The sequence below is a fragment of the Epinephelus lanceolatus genome, chromosome 23, assembly GCF_041903045.1.
Source record: "Epinephelus lanceolatus isolate andai-2023 chromosome 23, ASM4190304v1, whole genome shotgun sequence".
In the NCBI taxonomy this organism is placed as follows: domain Eukaryota; kingdom Metazoa; phylum Chordata; class Actinopteri; order Perciformes; family Serranidae; genus Epinephelus; species Epinephelus lanceolatus.
Genome location: NC_135756.1, coordinates 27,113,738 through 27,135,484, shown reverse-complemented (window position 1 = coordinate 27,135,484; position 21,747 = coordinate 27,113,738). Strand labels below are relative to the sequence as shown.

At 41.8% G+C, this 21,747-nt stretch overlaps 1 pseudogene; it reads left to right on the top strand.

Annotated features, from left to right (window-relative positions):
• The first annotated feature begins 19,446 nt into the window (after positions 1-19,446).
• Positions 19,447-21,277, top strand: LOC144461822 (E3 SUMO-protein ligase ZBED1-like; annotated as a pseudogene).
• Positions 21,278-21,747: the final 470 nt, after the last annotated feature.

Here is a 21,747-nt window from a genome sequence, read left to right as displayed (position 1 = left end):
GTGTATGCCAAGGTTGTTCATATTTTCTCATCTTCCTGCACTGTGTTGTTGGGTATGCTTGTTTTCATTACCTTGTTGGCTACAAAAGAAAGTTTCCTCAAGCTTTTCTGTGCATTTTGTACTCCAGAACAGCCCCCAGAGTAAAGTATGCATACTCAGCTTAGAAGGCCAATTGGCACGTATGCGGCCACCTTACTACAAACTTTGAAGGCCTTTTCCTCTCATTATGTGGTGTGACGTACTTTGGTTAATTTTTGGGTACAAAAACAAAATCATAAGAAAGCTTAGAATCTCCTCTTTCTCATGGTGTCTGGGTCCAAACGCAGGTTAAGAGAGATGAATTGTTATCAAGGGGGATGGACTTTGGTCAGTTTACGAATGAGGGGGATGGCCCCTTTAAATCACCTACTGTTTATAGGGAGCCAATCAAAATACAGATGATGTCATTATTCTATAGCTATTACATTACATTTACATCATCATTATAAGTTCAAGAAAAAATGTGTCTGTTTTCTAGTGCTGTCAAATGGTTTATTTTTTAAATTGCAATTAATCAATGAATTTCAATAGTTAATTGTGAATGATCACATTTTTCATTGCATAATTTAAAATCCATATTAAGTTCATATTAACAAGGAAATTCTTACCAGAGTGTCTTGACTGGGGATCAAATGAATGCAAAGAAATGTATTTTATGATCCTGACTTTAGGATTTATTTCTTAAATCAGTGCTGCACTGCTGCAACAGAGGAAGGAGACAATTTCAAAGTGCCTACTTTGTGAAATACTGTGGGTTTTGTTTGTTGGTTTGGAACAGATTACAATGTTCCACACTGAGAAATATGCATTAGTGCATGTAAAAAGTGCGCAGCACATTTCAGTAAAGTGCATACCACATCGCTCCATTAACTTGGATGTGAGGTTAACAAAATAAAACTTGATGAATTAGCCATCATTGTACTATGACTTGCTCTAAGTAGCTGACTAAAAAGAGAAATCTCTCACCTGAAATGATCTGTAGTCAGTCGCCACCCATTTTGCAAGCACTGTAGTAAAGGCATTTTTGCCTTTAATGGATAGGATAGCTTCAGTGTGAAAGGGGGAGAGAGAGAGGGAGTGACATGCAGCAAAGGGCCACAGGCTGAAGTCGAACCCGGGCGGCTGCGGCGACAGCCTTGTACATGGGGCGCCTGCTCAACCACTAAGCCATCGACACCCCATAGTAAACTTCTTTGATTTGATTTCATCCACAGGTCTGTGGCAAGTTACTCAAAATAGTGCTTTGTCAGCTTTGGCAGTGTGGTCTCCCGCTGACATCAGTCTGATCAGCTGCACCTGTATGCTTAGCTTGTAAATGGTAGTTCCAACTCAAAGTACTTTGGTGATATTTTCTTTCTGTTTGACACAATTAAAAAAATAACACATTATTTTTTAATTCTTATTTTACCTTTGTACTGAGCCTGTTTCGAATTTTCACCCTTAATGATCGTCTGCTGGCTCTAGCTCCACATTTAGCATGAAAACATGAGTATGGTATTGATCTGCTCTTGGCAAGAAGGCAAATTATAATATTTTCCAAAAAACATTCTTTTAAGAGTCTTTAAAGTGCAAATGTAAGCTCTGTGGACTGTCAACAGGCTGGAGTTGTTAACAAACTTCACTGGGCTCCGTTTGAGGCCTTGTATGGACTGTAACTGTCGGTGAATAATGACATTGATTAGTGTGTTGAATAAAAATGCTGAATTCTTATCTCAAGCACCTGCATCACAAAATATGAATGCACAATATAGTTATTTCAAATTTATCCTGACAGATTTTTCTCATCACTGATCAGTTTGTTAAAGTCACTGCATCTTGTCTTTTACCTGAAATCTCTGCAGATTTATGGCAGGCCCAGTTTGCTTCAGACCATGATTTTGTCGCTGATGGTTTCAACAGCTGCTGCTTTTACTGACAGGTTACCCCTCAGTCCTGCGCTGAGGCTTTGACTATGCAGACACTGGAGCCAGAATGATGGAAAACAGGCATCTCTCAGCTCGAGTGTTCATCGGTCAAAAAACAGACACACTGGCATCTCAGACTTTTTTCCACCATGTGCCTGCCGTTTTGCTGTTATCTTAAAATCTTGTTTTGGAAATACTGTGTAAAGTAGTACAGCCATACAAGGAGATGAAAGAGCGCTGGGATTTAAGTCCTAAGTGAAACCGTCACCATTTAAAAAGCAACAGATGCTTTTATAAAATGACTGATGGCAAGACATTTAGATTAAAATCAATCTAAGACACTGGTTGATAAAATCACAGCATGTCTTTATTTATGTGGAGAAGGGGGAAATTATGGATTTATCAAGCTATTCTTCAAGGCATTAGACACACACACACAAGCAAATTACAATGACATCACCAAGCTGAGGCACTGAACAGCTAAAAAAAAATCCTTGTGTGTGCGTGTGTGCGTGTGTGTGTGTGTGTGTGTGTGTGTGTGTGTGTGCGTGGTAATGGTTGCTTGACCCACAGCATGCATGTGAATACATGAATATGAAACCCAGACAATTATTTTCAACTCTGACCTTCATAAATACTTTGGCTGTCAGTTAAGATTTAAGTTTCTCTCTCTCTCAAACACACACACACACACACACACACACACACACACACACACACAGTTGTTGTGCAATACCAGACAATGATTTTTCATGGCCTGTAAATTGAAAGCAGAATTATTAAGTCATCTAACCTAAATGCTTGAGTATTGACAGCCCCATCACGCTTTTCAATTACTTTCACATGCAGTTACACCAAACCACACAGAGAAGAAGCATTTTAAAGGACAGCCCTGCAGGTGACCGTACACCCTCATTAACTCTATCCCAACCCTAACTCTGACCCTGACCCTGACCCCTGACCCCTTCAGGGCTCATTGACCCCAGGCTCATGTTTCTACTTTGCAATAATCTGCTGTTTTTTGTTATTGGTGTGTAAAACTGCATATGATATAAAGTAAAAATAGTCTTCTCCTGCAATGGTTTATGGGTTCAATGTGTCAGATTTGGGGGGGGGGGGCGGGGGGGGGGGGGTTAGTGTTCTCTAGTGCTGAGGATTGCAGATTGCAACCAGCTGAAACTTCTCCTGGCTATAATTCCTTGATTGTTTGTCATTTAGGAGGTTTTTACCAGGAGCTGAATTATCCACAGTGGTCTCCTTCTCTCCAAAACAAACGGACCTAGTGATTTAAACTGGTAAAAAACACTGAATAAAGCAGTTTTACATGTTTGCCTGATTCTGCTTAGTGCAGATGGGCTTTTGGGGGCCAACATGAAAACACAAATGGCGCTGTTTAGAGCCAGCGTTTGGTTTAATCATTCTGGGGAAACATGGCAGTGCAACATGGCTCCATGAATAAGGACCAGCTCTTTACGTAGATATGAACGACTCAATCTAAGGTAGGGCAAACATGCCAATTCATATCAATTTCATGTGATTATACACTTAAGAAAAATACTTATATTCCAATTCTACCAATATAGCCATACTGAACCTTTAAAAAGAACCAACTGGAAAATTAGCAGCACCAACTCATAGCTTATTCCCTAACAGCAGCAGATGTAAACATTCATTTGTATTTGTTGCATGCATTTATTTCTATTTAAAGTAGCTATAATAAAAAATAAAAAAATAGATCAAATAACAATGTGAAGACAATGCAACATACAGAAGATTATTACCTGAATCTGCCACTCCCCTGGGCCGCCACAGAGCTTTACTCACTGTTTAGCTGTCTGGTCCTAAATTCACTGTTTTGCTTCATTCTCACCACATTTTATTGGCTCCAGCAGGCAGCTGTTTTCAGTGGAAAAAGTTCTAACATCCAAATGTACACCACCTGCTCACAGACAAGTGAGCACACAGTTAGAGACTAGCGGGTGAACATTATGGAGCATTTAGCAGCTAAAGAGACCAAGTTTTCCCTCAGGACTGGGTAGAGACCAAAATTAAGAGCAGACTTACATTTTACAGGAGGATACAAATACAACTCCAAATGAATGAAAATGTTTCTCTGTAACTGCTCACTGTGTAACAAGTTTATTTGAGTGGCAGAGACGGGGCTGTAAAGGCAGCAGTGTGTCGCTAAAAAACACCCTGCTGTAAAGTCTGGAGCTGCTTCGTAGACGGTGAATAGTGTTCTCTGTTCTGAAGCAGGAAATGCACCCATACACTCAGAATATTCCCCGAGGTGCTTTCAGTATCATCTAGAACATCTCTATAAATTCATTGTCTATGGAGCAGCCCCATACTTTATACTTTATGACATCACAAATGTGAGTTTTAGCACTCTAGTTTTTGGATTTGGGTGAAAGCTGCTCATTTTTACTAATATTTTTTGCCTGTCTTGGACCATAGGAATAACTGTGAATTTTGAAAATGGGCATAGTTCTCTTTTAATGCCCTGGGAGTGAGGCCAAGCTGCTGAGGTAGCCACAGGCATAAATCGCATCTTGTAAAATCTTCAGCCATTACATCTCAATATTAAGAGATAAAAAATCTTTCCACATGGATTATTGTTCATATGGTGAGCTAAAAATTCAGAGTAAAACAGTGTCATCTTTATGATGTACATTATTTTTATACACATTGCACTGAATATGATTTGACAAAAGAGGATCTTAAGGTTGTTTGGGAGCTTGACTAGGATATAAATCTTGTCATGCTGACTGATACAGAACATGTGTAGAGGCTGGAAATGCTACATGTTGCTGTAGCTTAGTCCATACTGATTTTATATTTATGTTTCTGTTGATCAACCAATGACTGAGGAGAAAGCTATGCAGCCAACTACATACGCTACATCTGCAAAAACCTGAGCCTCAGTGAGGACTGTGGTGCAACTGCAGTCTTTGCATGGCTCCTGTTTTTGCCAGATTTAGCATCTGTGTCTCTGGTTTTGATTATCCCCAACCTTATAATACTCACAGTCATTCAAGAAAATAATCATTACAGTAATGACTCTTTCTCTTAATAAAAAAAATATGCGATCATGCTGTTGGTTGATCAAAGTGACCTTATTATGTTAAGCAGTTGGAGTCATACAGTATCCTCGTCATTTAGTGGCCAATGTGAAGCCAAAGGGAACAAATGAGAGCAGCAGGGATCTGATCATGAACAGGCAACCTCAGTGACCTACAGTATAGCGATAATGCAAATAAGCATGTTGTTGGCGCAATTCAAATCACTTGATATATGGAATAATGTAGCACATCTAATCTGTGCCGCAGTTCTACATTAGATAGATATAAAAAGTTATGCAAATAAAATCACAAAAAAACAATCAAGTGTTTTTAGGAATGAAGTCTTGTAGTTGGCTCTGACCATTACCCTGGAGCCCCAAAGTCCTCAGGTCAGTGTGGATCCTAACAGTGTGAAACACCTTCATCAGCGTTTGCTCTGTCAGTTATATCTTTACACGTACAGTGTGGAATTTTCACAGCACAGTGGGTCAGGAGTCGCATGATATATACAGAGTGAGACATCGGTATATGTCCTCTGTGTTGGAAAACATCACTCTGTTTCTCTTTTGTCCCACTTGACTTCCCTCGTTTCATGCTGCACAGAACACAAGTACTTTATACACAACAGCAGGACATAGTAAATAGAGTTTTTTAATGTGAAGGAGTAGAAATGTTTGGTTTGCATTAACAGTAGCCTCAAGCCTAGTTCACATGACATGATTTTCACCGCGATTTTGACGTCACAGAGGATCTTGAGAGCCACCTTGGGTCAGAGGTGAGTCGGCAGCCACGACGAGTCCTCATGTGTGAACAAGCCTATGAGCAAGGGGAACTGTCCGTTGGTTCGACAGCCCATTGTTCCGACCATATTAAACTCATTGTTCCGAAGTCTGTTCCGAAATCATCATGATGCCCTGTGGTTAAGGTCTGGTTAGGTTTAGGCACTAAAACCACTTGGTTAGGGTCAGGAAAAGATCACGGTGTGGGTTAAAATGAAAAAGATGTCGAACCAATGGGCTGTCGAACCAATGACATGGACCCCGAGCAAGTCGCCCCCTTGTCTGCGACTGGGACTGGATATCTGGCATGCTAGAAAACTGGAGAAGGCTGACACAACTGACAAAGAGCATCAGCCAATGAGAGGCGGGATATGTCCCACGTCAGCACGCAGGAGGACAGAAGAAATGTGAGGAGGACAAGCCACAGGGTTGCCACTTGCCAGGTCCGCTTATTAGCCGCAACTTTGGGCTTGTTTCTAAAGTGTAGTTGCTTATTTGGGCTTGCTCTCTAACGTCACCTTTCTCTATATATATCCGTCGAATAAGTTATTTAAACACATGATAGTCGCTTCTTTTGGGCTTGTTTCCATAGCCCTGGTTGCTTGTTTCTCTCCCAAGATCTGACAACACTGACAAGCCGGCAAGCAACAACAACAATGGCTGCGTCCACAGGATCACGGGGAGCACGTTGTGTTTGGACCCAGGATAATAAAGAATATCCATGCCTTTACGATGTGTCGTCTCCAAGTTTGGTGACATCACCACGTTATCTGGGGCTCTGTCGGCGAGGGCTCAGTGGAAAAAATCTTGTGGTGTGCACACACAGGTCGTAACGCAGTTGGCGAGACTCCCGCTGACAGAAACAAATGTCGCCAGGTATGAACACTCAAAAGATTACGATAGTCTCTGCGACGCAAAATCTGGGTGAAAATCGTGTAATGTGAACAAGCCTTAATACATGTCTGATACAGCTGTCGTAGAGTGAATGGTACTCGTAAGCTTAATATAGAACTACAAACAGAAATACTTGATTAGCGGTGTTAACGTTACGCCATTAGTCTATGTTTTGACGATGTGCTATAACATTATCACGCAGGGGTTTGCAACCTGAAGAACTACAGTTCTTTGGTGAAAACATTTTCACCAATGGCAAAACAATCTAACAGTAGCCATGTTTCCATCAGCCTGTTTAGATGTGCATCTAGAAGTATTGCATCGGAAATTTATGATGAAAATGCCAAATCTCAAATTAAAATCCCCTGATTCGCACAAACTAAAATACACTCGCTTTAGCTGGGTTTTGGTTGATTTGAAAAAATGTTGATTCGCAAAACGGGGGATGGAAATAGTTATGTTCGAATTAAGTCTGACGTAGCGCACCTCTCTCCATGGTGATCTTGTGCCGTACAAGGATTTCTAAACAAGGCCTACACTTTATCCATAAACTTTTGGGCCTACATGTAACAATCAAAGCCTGAGACCACATGTTGGCGCCCAAAAGAACAAAGGAATCAGTCAACCCCCTTTCTCTGTGTGAATCAGCTGATTCAACCCCCAACACAGCACCCCAGCTGACTAGCAGAGGTCCCTTGAAATACACAGCTCCCATTGGGTGAAATCTGCCATGGCCAACCCCGCACCGATGACATCACGCCGGGGTATATCATCACAAAGCGTACCTGAGGGAAACGCTTCTGGCTGTGATCCTCATAGCCAATAGAAGTACCCACAACTGTTCCTAAAGCAGACACACACACACACACACACACACACACTCACACATTCTCGCTCACTCACCCACTTTCTTCCACACCCTCTCTCACACACACACATACATACATATACACGCGCACACACACCCCTCTTGATGCTTGTTGGTTGATTCGGTAATGTTTTATAGTTGATAGGGTTTATAGAGCAATGTTGATGTTGGTTGTAAATTAATGTCATCAGTGTGAATAAACCCTGTTATACTGCAAAGAGAGGTTGCTTTGGTTTTTCATTGTATACTGTGATGAAGCTGGTTGACAAAGTCAGTGCCTGAGCTCCACTCCTTCCTGTTCATCTTATAGTTGCTGATATCTCCCTAGAATTAGCTTCCTAGGTGAACACACTTGAGACTGAATTTACGTCTGATCATTGGTCCGGGTTTTCCCGGCGGTGCCCTGCTGTAAGCTAATTTGATTATTAGGCTTATGCAATAATTAATTAATTATTAATTAATTAATCAAATATTTTAATAATCCATAATTGATATTAATAATTATGAATTATTGCCAATGATCATATTTAGCTCCTCCTCTTCCCAACAGTGATATCCACACTCCGGGTCGGGAAGGCGGTAATGCATTTACAAGCTGGTTGCCAAATACCAGAAAACGTAGAAGAAGAAGAAGAAGAAGAAGAAGAATGCGAGACTTGTTTTGTTTCCAGTTCTGCGGGAAACTCGTGCGAGTTCGCATTTTTCACCAAAGTCCGTACATTTAATGGAAACACACAGGATTCGTATTTCTTTTAATGCGCATTTCCCAATGATTCAAATCACTTTTGGATGGAAACATAGCTAGTGTTTGAAAAAAGCATTAGATCCTTTTGGTTTAACTGGAAGCATCCCCAAAATCGCCCCTAATTAAATATATGTTGTAGCATGGATGGAGCCAGAATATTTCCACATCTGACTGGGCAAAGGGATTATTTCAACCAAACTAGAGTTGGTGATTGTTAAAATAGTGGAAAGACAAACCAAGACACCTTTAGATAGTTTAATTTAGTTTGTCAACTTTGAATGAAGCGTGTTCTAAGATGGTAAAATTACTGATTATTTAAATAAAGTCTGGTGGATTTGACGATGCCAATTTTGGGGCTGTTTCTGATTCAACAAAAAGGATCTTACTCATTAATAAAAAGCTACATCTACATCTGTCTCTAAGGGATCTTTTCAATTATGTAGTCAGTGGCAAAAAGCATTTTTGTGGATGTAAATTGAAGACATGCCCTGAGTGTTCACATTGCAGCGTGGCCGCTGCTCTTGCTCAATACTGGACCAATCTCAAGAGACGTTGTTTCCATTAGTTATGGAGACACAAAAACACAGGAAAAAAGGGCCCAGGTTGAAAACAAAGAAACTCTGGATTTATAAATGTATTTGATGTGCAGAAAGCCACATAGTAACTCCTCAGCTTAGTAGTGAATGCTTTGTTGTACCTTTTTCAGATGTGATGTTTTGTGTGTGTTTCAATAAATACTGACTGTATCTATAGGCAGGCAATTGAAATCCTGCACAAGAATGGCGGACTCTGCCACTAACAAATAAAACAACTATGTAGAAAGGTGATTACAGAATGTAAATACACTGAATGGCTATTGCTGAAAAAAGATTGACTACATATTATAACAAAAACATGGTTTGATTTAATGAAAATCTTGAGGATTGGAATTTTAAATATTTTTTTCTAATATTACTGTAATTTGTGTGAAATTTGGTTTAACTAATTTCTACCACACAATTTAGTAGGAGACAGACTTGTTATGATTTTTTTTTTTCTTTGAATTGACACTGAGGTCAAACATCTCTGTCTTTAGAAACATCATCTCCATCTTTAAATATTTTGGGGGGCATTTATTTGACAGTATGTGAAAACAAGAGGAGAGACACGCAACAAAGTTCCCAAACCAGACTTAAACCAGACATGTTTTGGTTCTTGGTCTGCACCACCAGGGAAGCCAAAAATGTTCCCATTTTTAAAATAACTTCCCTTTTTAATTTTTTTTTTCCTTTTTCCTCCTATTCTGTAGTTTCACAATGAATCTGCCCAGGCAGCTCAGCTCTCTCGCTTACAGAGACTTACCTCTATCTGTTTTCCTCTCTTTACTTACTGTAATTTCCTCCTCTCCCCCTTTGCTTTCCCAGGGGGTGACCCTTCCTCCTCTTCCACATCCCTGATTCAGAACAAGAAGGGCTGTAACCCCAGACACACACACACAATCACACACACACACACACACACACACACAGAGTAATCTCAGCGCAACGTCTCGGGATCAATTACTGAATTAGCATCCCAGGCTGGAGTGCCAGGAACAGAATGGGGGAGAGAACAACAGAGAGTTATTTTTTTTTTATCATTCTCTCTTCCCCTCCATTATTGTTTCCCTCATGACTTCCCTCTCCATCATCTGGCTCACACTGCAGCCAGCTTTTTGACAAATGTTGTGAAGATGAAAATAATTCCTTGCATTGTCTCACAGCTGAAACATGACAAAATCCAAATTTCCAGTTGATCCAAATTCATGTTCATTAAGTTTTTTTGGCAGGGATGCAGAAAACGCTGAATTGCTTATTCAAATATGCACAAAAAAACTCACACCATAAATAGACAAAAGTCTATTTAGACTGATCAGAGTCTCTCTCTCTCTGTCTCTCTCTCTCTCTCTCTCTCTCTCTCACTCACTCACTCACTCACACACACACACACACACACACACACACACACACACAGTCTGGCCTGTAACCAGAGCCATGTGATTTTTTGACAGTAACATGAACCTATTCCTTTTTAATCTAATGTATTGTATCATCCCCCTATAGAAGCTACCCTCTGGTCATTCTCTCTCTCTTCTCTCTCTGTCTCTGTGTGTGTGTGTGTGTGTGTGTGTAGAGGGAAAGAGACCCTAGACAGTCAGATATGTTTTGTTGCTAAATGCTCCATATTATGATATACATCAAACAAGATGTTTAGCAGGTATAAAGTTTAGCATGTTCCCCACCTTAATTTAGCACGTTGGCTAACGTTTCCTTAGACACAAAGTACAGCTGATTCTGAAGGGAAATGAAGTGGTTTCACAGGTATTTTGTTTGTATACAATTTCTAGGAGATCCATCCACGAGTTGCTGAGATATTTCAGTCTGGACAATTGTAGTTGACAGGCCCTTCTTTTAAGCTGTTACTTCTTAATTTTTATCTCAAGGGCACGGCTGATATCCAATGTGGTTTGTTTACGAGGGTACAGCTGGTAGGTGCAGTGGTTTGTTTCCATGACATAACAGAAGGCCTTCTTTAAAGGAGCAATAAACGAAATTCATCATTTCTAGATTGAAGGAATTAAAAAATTGTCATGTGAAGAACTAGAGGTGTAATTTCATCTGGAGTATAGCATGACCTCACACAACCTCTCTCTGTGTTGATCTCCAGCCCCTTGTTTACAAGCCTTTCCGGCTGCGCGTTCATGTACATTCATGTGAAGTCAGCTCATTGACTAGAAGAGCTGGTAGAAGTGCTCCATAGTTGTAAGTTACTCCAGTAGCCATAGTAGCTGTAGTGCTAACTCCAGGAGCTAACGCTACTCTTCTCCGTGAGCCTGGCAGGCTCGCGGGCTCACAGCTCCGGCTCACGGAGAAGAGTAGGGACGTTAGCGTGGCAGCCGACTAGTGCTAACGCTAACGTCCCTACTCTTGCTCCGGCACATGGAGAAGAGTAGGGACGTTAGCGTGGCAGCCGACTAGTGCTAATGCTAACAGGAAAGCAGGGAAATAGCTAAACACAGCAGAGACCGAGAGTGAGTGAAAGACATCGCTAACTGCTAAACTAAGCCAAACTAAGTTGGCTGTTTAGGTTTTATTTTATTTCCTCCTTGAATCTGCCTGTAGTGAAACCAGGGCTAACGGGTGCTTCTTCCTCAGGCTCCACTTCACTCAGCTGCCAGCACAGCCAGTTAGCCTCCGCTAGCTTCCCAGCTAACGTTAGCCCCGGCTCTCCGTTTGGATCCAACCAGAGCACCGAGCCCTGGTTTGTTATTCAGGTTAATGTGGGAAGAAGCAGCAGGTATATCAGGCAGCTGAGTGAAGTGGAGCCTGCGGAAGAAACACCGGGACCGTCTGGTTGTAATAGTCCGTGGAGAAGCTGCTGTGCTCGGCTGCACAGCCAAGGCGAGTGGGGTTGTGGGTGGAGAGCAGAGGTAGAGGGAGGTGTGGCTCATGACACACTTTGTTTTGGTCTACAGGTAGTGCACAACAGCGAACCTAGCGGTGAAACGATTTTGCTTTTTGCCCCTTAAAAGTGTTGGTGACAAAATAATGAAAAAAATTTCACATCATTCTGCTGATTTTAGGTATATTGTCAAAAATTTTAGTTACGTTTGCTTAAAAATAAGATGAAATAGAAAATGTTATGCAAACAGTACAAATTACAGCAAGATATTGAATATCACTGTGGGCTTAGCGTTAAACTGATCTGAGCACCATTTAAAATATTTAGCAGCCAACATTCGACACTGAGCTGTTTAACGGTCCCAACGAACTCACCTCAACAATGAAAAGGCTTGGCTCTGTTGTCAAATCCCCTATTAACCCTGTGCAATGCTTCAGTTAGCCCTGTTTTTGGATTTGTCTGGGTGGGAGCGGACTCTCACCAACTGTCCCAGGTGCAAAGCCTAAACTCCTGTAGCAGTGGCCTCCTAGCGGGGGTGAAGGGACCGCTGAGGTCACACATCTTTCATCATTACTATTGAACATATCCTGCAAGTTTTGTCATGATTGGAAAATCAATTTCTGTTTCATGGTCTGATTTGTATTATCCCACACCCATTTTTTTTTGCATTTGTTGTGCCCCCTAGTCAATTGAAATGAAACTTTCAGGATATGTTCCTGGTACCTCTTAAGATATTGCTTGCAATGTTTGTGATGATTGGACCAAAGGTTGTGCAGTTATGTGCTAAGCCGTGCCCCCTCTAAAGTTGATTGGTTAATATCTTGAAACAATGAACACAATGAGACATCAATAACATTTAATAATAATACAATAATGCATTCAGTGTGGATAGAGAGTCACTTGCTTTTTTGCTTTTAGGACAGGGTGTTAGGTGTTAGGGGGAAATATTTTTACCGGACACTATGATCTGAGAGATTTAAATATGTTGGACTTAAACAGATTTTCCTGATCGAAAAACAGATAATGGAAACCCTGAGCGCAGTGCTGATGATAAAGCTGTTTGATGTGTGAGAGAGACAGAGAGAGGTGTGGAAGGTGGACTATTGCACAATGTTTTTGTAAGTTATTAATAAGTAACTCAGCGTGGTGCTTTGTCACTTAATAACCCACCTGCCCCAAACCCACAACATTTCTTAACAACTCAACCAAACCACTGGGTTGTGGGTCAACCCGCACATCACTAGCGTACGGTTAATGGTTGCGTTGATGGATGATGGACTGATGGATTCTCCATCAGTGCAACCACTGACACATCTGTATGGGTGAGAGAGCGGTGTGAGTGAGTTTCTGTGATGGCCTGGTCATTCAATTCATCCCTGAGTTTGTGTTAGTAGATCGTTGTTAGCTGTCAGTAAAAGTGTGCTACTCTCATTTGACTGGAGAGGGAGCGACAGATTTGCCACAAGCATGAAACAATCCAGAAAAATCAGATTTGTGATCTGGCTAATGAAGACACAAATGGCTAAATGTGTACTAGATCCAACCCCGAATGAATCCAGATTTGATGCATTTGCTAATTCATTTTTTAAATCTTTATATGTTTATTGAATTGGTTCCAGAGATATTTCTAGGGTCCTTTAAGGAGTTCTTGGAGTCATACAAAGATGTTTAATGGTTCTTGAGAGGTTTTCAAGATGAATATGAGCACATAGCTACACATACACACATAGGGCTCTAGTTTCCCGGTGTGGCGCGGGGTGGCGAACCCCGCGCAGAGCTAGTTTCGAGCAGCGCAACCCGAGGCGCGCTCAGTTTGGTAGTTTGGCAGACCGAGGTGCGCTGAGATGGGTGTGGCGGCGCAGCAGGGGGAGGTGTCGACAGATCAAGCTTGGCGCAGTGACAGTTTCGTGCCAAAAGGCTTCGCTGAAGGTGCGCTAAAAGCTTGCCAGCTGAAACCAGGTCTATTGTCAGCGCAGGCGGAGCATAGCCGGTGTAAGCCGAAGTTTGGCTGACCAGCGGACAGTGCGCACACATCACCAAAACCTCACAGGCAGGTTTCCAGAATATCAGGCACATTAACAATGTAATAAATACCCAAAAAAAACACTATTCAATGCAACTATCTGCAATCAGCACTTAAATGTATCTCTATATCGACTGTGCCGTCACATCTGATATCAGATCAAAGGGGATTGGCACCATTTGGCACGTTTGGCACGTTTGGCACGCGTAATGGAAACCCAACCTGATTTGATTAACACAGCTGCAAACTTATGAGTTCACATCCCTCTCAGCCAACCACAAACAGCCACAGCATCAGATAGGGAGTATATATTCAGCATCTGTCATCTTAGAAAAGTCAAAAGAAAAGAAACAGAGTGAGACTGCGAGAGAGAAAGAGAGAGCGTGCATGCGCACGACAGAAACGCAACATTGATTTACAGTTGTGGTGACCTCCTCCCAGGCTATCTTTGCGTCATCAGCCCGTGGAGGTCTGCTCGCAGTTCCGTATATTCGGACACTGCGAGCTTGGACCTCCCAGACCAAAACATCAGTTTCCTCCTGGGAGAAGTTTGGCCGTCTGACACTGCTGCTCTCTTTTGCCATGGCAAAATGAGTAAACTCTCATTACGCCTTTCGCGCGGTGCATTTAAGGGTGACGAGAGGGGCTCATTTGATTGGTGTGATGTGAATCGGCTGTGTAAAACCCACTCCACGCCTTCTCTCCTCCCTCTTTCCGACTTGCGCAAGTAGGAGGGACGGAGGTGGGAAAGAGGAGTAGCTGCACCAGCGCGCACGGTGTGCCAAACTTGCAAAAGCCGTCTTGTCACACCCAGTTGGCGAAGCGCAGGTGTGCTGCACCCCCGCCTCGCCCGGTCTGCAAAACTAGAGCCCATAGTGTACACACACATTTATATATCACTAAAGCTCTAGTCCAGGCATTCGGATTTGAGCCTGTGTGTTTTTTGCATTATGTGTGTGAGAAATAATGATGGTTAGATTTTGCTGCATTTTTATGATTGGTTTTAGATGTCTATCTGATGTATGTAATATCAGTAAAATAAAACTAAAATAAAACGGCTTATTTCTACTTAAGAATTTAATTTTCTAGACTTACAACTATTGCCAGGAGTTGAGTATCAGATTTGAGATAGCAAGGGGTACAGTCTTTAAGCACGCAAGCACAGCAACACACACACACACTGTCCTGAGTAAGAGTGGTATGCTAAAAGCAGTTGACGAGGCAGTGAAGAGGCCAAGTTTTGACAAGTCTCTCTCCGTCCTACACACGCTCATTTCTGCCTCACTCTTACACTCTGCTCATCCATCTTGCGCTCTGTCATTCCCTACTCTATTTTCAGTCGTCTCTCCTCTCATCTCCTCTCGTCCCAGACATGTCGGCAGCATTTTTTTTCCCAGGGAGGACAGACACACACCATGAATTATTTCCACAGTCCTGTCCTGTATGAAGAGGAAGAGGGAAATTTAGGACAGCAGAGGCACTCCACATCCTCTTTGTCACCTTTAAAAAGTTGTATTTCTGTTTAGTATCTGAAGTGAGTGAAGAACAAACCCATCTCACATTACTTTTTTGTACAGTATATCACCTAAAGGAACCTTGCACTTCAAAAGTTGCTTGTCAGATGGTCGAATGGGATCTGAAACCCCCTACTCTAACAATGTACTGAACTTTGCATCGAATGGGAAATACATCTGACAATTTTGCAACTTTACGTAACTTTAAAGCTGCAACAGCTGATTTTTGACCACTTGTAAGCAGCAGACACAAAGCTGGCATATTATCACCTCATAAAGTCAAGAAGTTATAACTGCAGCAGGAGCAGATACATGACACGCCCACCAGCTACACAACTCGCTCACCATAGCTATATGTCAATCCACGATTAGCCCTCGTCACCCTTTGGCTCAGGAATGTAAGCCCTAACAAAAATGCTAGGCTAACTATGAAGTATGAGGTTAAAAGAAAGGTGGTTAAGGTTAGAGCATTATTAGGTGAGTGGGGGAGTCAACCAATCAGGAGACACACAGAAACATGACTGAGCTGTAAATATACTTATCTAACGACTAACAACTGATCCACAGTATTTGTCCAAGACAATCCTTCTCTTTCGTTTGTTGTAAACAACAGAACTTAACTATTTTGATTTTATTTTTTATTTTTTCAAAACACATAGTTTACACGAGTTTATTTCAGTGTCTGGACTCTTTAATGGCACTTCAGTTTCACATCTATACAATGGCCCTCATAAAAAGATTTTTTAAATAAGAGATGGATTTTGCTGCATATGATAAGAATATAGCAACTTGAAAAATAATAAAGCTATTCTTTAAAAGTTAGTGACTTTTCGAGCAAGCTTTAGTTACTCTTCATTTAATTATCATCAGAAGTTGTGTTTGTGCCCTCCTGAAGAATTTTAAGTCCAACATCCACTCTCCTTTTTAGCTCTGTTTTTGGTCTCTACCAACTCCTGAAGCTCTGTAGCAGCTACAAGCTCTACTCTGTTCCACAGCTAGTTGCTAACTTTGTCTGTCCGTTGTTTGGTGCTGAGCAAAAGTTGTTAGGACAGGTTACAGGTGTTTTCTGAAGGGTGCCAGCGGTCTGGCACAGTCTAGCCAAGTGTCTTTTTTGACGTGGCCTAGTGGCAGACTTTAACTTTGATGTAATTAATGCAACTAATTTGAATTATAATAAGTTGTTTATATGCAAAAAGTAGCATTTGGTCTCATATGCATGTAGAAAATGAGGCTGATTTGGTGGGGCAAAACAAGATTTTGCCAAAGGCTCCCCAAAAGCTATAAATACCCCTTCAAGCTGGTGTGTCTACTGGCCAAGATGCAGCCATGATGCAGTCATGGGGAAAGGAGCAGCATGTTCTCAAGGACAAAATGTGATAAAAAGGGGATAAAAAGGGGTAAGTAACACGATTTGAGCTGTTGCAGAGTTGAGACCTCTCGGAGTTAACATAACGTAACTTTAACTTTATTTGTAAGCTAGTGTTAGCTTTAACTTTACCATTAACATCAAACAATCTAACATTAGCTAGTTGGTAACGTTAATGTTATACTAGCAAGCTAACCTCATTGACTTGGGTTGAATGCTCTGTGCTGTGTTTCCATTGTTACATTGGTGGGGTGTTTTTCTTTACTCTCTGTATTAGGCTACTGTAGTTTTAAAAACACCTAAAAAAAAAACAAAACAAAAAACAATTAAGAGTCTTTTCACAGAAACAGCCACCTGACTAGAGCCATGAGATTGAACCAAAACAGTGAAGTAGCAGGAGGCTAAACCAAAACAAAGTGCTGAAAGACGCTAAAACTATCAGTACAGCTGAAATTTTTTGATAATTCTGGGTATCTGACACCCCTCTCACATGCATAATAGTCATGTGAGTCATACAAAGACTCAGTTTTTTTGTTATGGTATGTAGTTTGAATACTTCAGCGATAGCTATTGTGTTAATTGTATGGCCTCATTACGGATTTTGAATTTCATCTGATAATAAAGACTTTACATTTAACATTTGTGCACCACATTTTTCTCTATATGTTATCCACTGACTGTGGTGAATAAAGTTTGAGAATGCTAAATTTTCTGAGATGACTGGACATACTCCACAACAGTTTGCTGACCATCAAGACTGGAGAGAATGAACGATTAGGAGGCAGAAAGGGGCGAGTCAGCATCAGAGTGTAGGGACGTGATGAGGGAAGGGAGAGATAATGGAGTGGAAGTGAAGTGTTGGGGCGGCTGGCAGACAGCAATGTCACAACTTTGTCTGATGAGGAAATGACGGATAAAGAGAGAAAAAGTAAGTGGTTATGACTTCCACTTAAGAGGATGGGAGTTTGGTTTCCTGTGGTTGCCTTCATTCATCTTTCATTGCCTTTCTCTGTCTTTGTCAATTGTGAAAGTTCACATAAAAAAGTGGTTAAATTTCTCAGTTTCAAGTCTCCTGAGTTTTGGGTTTCCTTGATTCCTCTCGATGAGCTGTTGAGGTTTTGTAATGGACTAAATCTGTTTGTTTTTGCTTGTGAAGCCAGGGGCCTCCTCAGCCCAAGTGATGAGAGACAGAGGATATGATTTCAGTTTGCTACAAGGAGAAATGTCAGGGATTTCAACACCCAGATTTTTTTTTTTATGTCAAGGCAACAGCAGGAAAACTGTATGTTGAATTTACACGGGAGAAAAATAATATTTGGCTTGTGTGTAGTGAGGGGAAATCCATTTGCCATGAAAAAAATGTTTATGTGACAGTGTCTTATATTTGCAACTTGATGATCTTGATATATCAGATTTTCACTCAACCATCACCCAAAACTTTTACAGCCTGACTTTTAAATTGGACCCAAAAAAACTGCTGGGTTGAGTTTTTGTTGATTCTTTTTCATTTTAAGATCAGTCAACAGCCAAGCAATCAGCCAATACAAATGGAGGAAGACCAAGATTCACAATATCATTTATCTGAATCATTTAATTTTGTCTTGGACATCCGGTAATTTGCTCTGCGTATCTAAATTCTCCGAGGCTCATTCCAGGAGTATTTCCTTATGAATTGTTGTAATTTGCTTTTTAGTGAACTCACTCCCCTTCAACCTGCCTCATCTACATCTACTGAATTTTTGACTTGTACTTTGAGAGGATTGCACAAATGTTCTAATGTTTGACAGGACTGAATGAAATCATGTTTTGGGTTGTTCAGACTTGAGCAAGCAAGCCCCCCAGGAGCGGCGCCAGGCTATGAAGCCAATTTGACATAATGGAAAAACAGTGTACTGTAATCACAACTTACGAGTCCATCAAATGATGCCATTGGGCCCAAACACACTTTTTTCCCGTAGACTTACAATGTGAAACAGACGTCTTTATATCAGCAGATAATTCTTTTACTTTTGTTTTCTTTTTTCCCCCCAAAATGAACACTTAAATAGCCCTTAATTAAATCATTACATCCTAAAAATTGTGAAATTCAGTAATGGCCAAATCCAGATTTATTTTCCTACTGTTATTCATGTGAGCCAGCACGAGACCAAGAGGCTGGGATGTGGGGCTGAATGGAATGACCCAGTCACCAAAAGGAAATGTTGGCATACCGCGAATACAATATACTTGTATGATTCATGCTTATAATATCAGCGTTTTTAAAGTGTGTAAGAACTGACGGTCATCAAGAGTTGGAGGGGAAGGTGGATGGTAGGGCTGGGCGGTATTTGCGGTGACGGTAACATACCGCAGTAAACATGAGGCGCGGTACTGCTTTGGTGGTTGCCGTCATACCGCAGCACTAACAGCGCATGCGCATGTTCATCAACAGTAGGTTAAAGTTAGAGGAATGGAGGATGACGACCGGGCTTCTAGTAGCACTGCTAACATTAGTTCTGCTAGTAGTGTGGTCGGCGAAGAAATTAGCCAGCCGCCGTCAAGTGAAGAGGAGGGTAGGGAAGAAGAACTGGTCCCAAAGAAAGGTGGAAGTTCTATTATTTGGACATGGTTTGGGTTTAAGAGGGCAGACATTCAACAGAAGACCGTGATCTGTAAACTATGTCGCTTGAAAATAGTTGCTAATCGCTCCAACACCAGTAACCTGTTTAGTCATCTCGAGCACAAACACGCACAGGAATATGAAGAAAGTCAACAAATGCGCACTGCTCAGCAACCCAGTGTGAAACGGAGGCCTACACTCAGACAGACAGCTCTCCCTGACTCGCTGAAGAAATGCACTACCTACGAGCGGAAAACACAGCGTTGGAGAGATATCCATCCAAGTCCATCACAATCCGCTTGTGCATGGTCCCCATCCAGACAGTGGAGAAACCGGGATTCAAGACAATGATTAAAACACTGGAGCCTCGTTACATTGTACCGAGTCGGAAATACTTTAGCGACAAGGAGATACCCCAGGTGTACAGTGAAATCCATGACAAGGCACAAAGTGAAATAGCAAATGTGACAAGCTTTTCTACTACAACTGACATGTGGTCGAGCCGCACTTCCGAACCTTACATGAGCAGTACATTACGGTACATTATATCGATGCAGACTGGAAGTTGCATAGCAAGTGCTTGCAAACATCGTACTTCCCCGAGGACCACACCACCGAAATGATTGTGCAAGGCTTAAAAGAAGCGCTGAGTCGTGGGGATTGGATGAGAAAGGTCAAGTGTGTATGACCACTGACAACGCGAATAACATCAAGAAAGCTCTGGAGCTGAATAGATGGCAGCGACTTCAGTGTTTTGGCCACAGGCTACACCTTGCCATTGGTAAGTAGGCTAGATATGCACACTACTCAGTTGAAACATTAACATTTAAATGTTTAACATACGTGTTACCTAGCTGCTTAAATAAAACAGCATGCTTCAAATGTAGACTAATATTTTTTTGTCAGACAAAATAATTACATGAATGCTGTTTTTTGTTTTCACAGGGAAAGGTGTAGCTAACCCCTGCATTGACCGAGCCATTGGTGTGTGTAAGAAGGTGGTCACTGCATTTTCCTACAGTTGGAAAAGAAAAAGAGACCTGACCACTGCCCAGTCTGAGCTGAAGCTGCCCTTCCACAGCCTCATCGTAGAGACTCCCACCAGATGGGGGTCCCGCCAGAAAATGATAGAGAGACTTCTTGAGCAGGAGGAGGCTGTCGCTCAGGTTAGTGATTTATTTGCATAGGGACAAATGCATTACATTGATGCATCGCAAAGAAAAACAAGTGCCGTGCATTAGACCATGGCGCTTTGACCCCCTCTACTGGCCACTCACATCATGTCACCATGTCCTGCAAAATAATGAGTTGACTGAGTAAACGAGTGAGACTGACCCTACCTTAGCCCGCTGCACCATGGTAAAAACACAACCCACTGCATCACATTATGCTTTGTAGCTTATCTACTATTTTTGCAGTTCATTACATTAGTCATTTAGCAGAATCCTTTCTCCAAAGTGACTTACAATAGTTGCATTTGTGTAGGAAGTCAGTGTACTACTACTCGTCAGAACTCACAGGTGCATATCCTTTCTTAACAAGTGACCAAGAGAGCATAACCTAATTAATACCTGTTCCTAGATTCTGCGTGCTGACCGGAAGTCACGGCACTTGGTGCCCACGTGGAGTGACATAGAGGTCCTTGAATCTGTCAACAAAGCCCTGAGCCCCCTGGTGGAGTTCACGGACGTGCTATCTGGAGAGGACTATGTCAGCCTCCTTAAGGCAGAAGATGATGACACCCTGCTGACCAAGGAAATGAAGGCTGCCATCCTTGAATACCTAAATGACAAATACTCAGATCCAACCACAGACGAGTTGCTGGACATGGCGTCTCTCCTTGATCCAAGGTTCAAGACCACATACATAGAGGAGAGCAAGGTGGCACACATCACAGCCAGGCAGCAAGTTGCCGCCTCCAACGCTGTGGTCTTTTTAGACGTCCATGGAAACGAGCAAGAGCTTAAGCCCCAACCTGCTATGGCTGTAGTGCATTCTGGTCTATTTTTTGGTAATGTGGTTTTAGTAAATGGTCAGTTGGTCCAAAAAGCCTTCACTTTTTGACCCTGAAGGAACTAGCATCAGAATCTGACATGTCATTTTTCATGTTTAGCCACCCAATTATCAGAACGTCCATATTTGATTCTTCTGTACTGGTAGTAGTGTATGATAACTACAGAATGGTAAGGGAAGGGTCATGGTTATGGCAAACAAAAAACTATGATGACATGCGTAGGTTTAGGCAACTGAAAGACTTGGTATCACTGGGAAACAATGTGGTTACCATTAATGAAAAGGCAAAAGCTAATTACAGATCTGCTGAATGTGAACTTTATGGGCCATCCACCACCTTGACCTCCACACAACATGCAGTGCCCTTTGCACGGTAGGTGTAAATTAGCTGCAGAAATGTCCAATATGGATGGAATTCCTTCAGACACTAGGCTAGCTAGTGATGAGCTTCACCAAACAGTCAAAGTCAAAAGTTAAGCAACAAAACCATGATCCCTCACCTGCCACCCACCCACAAGTGA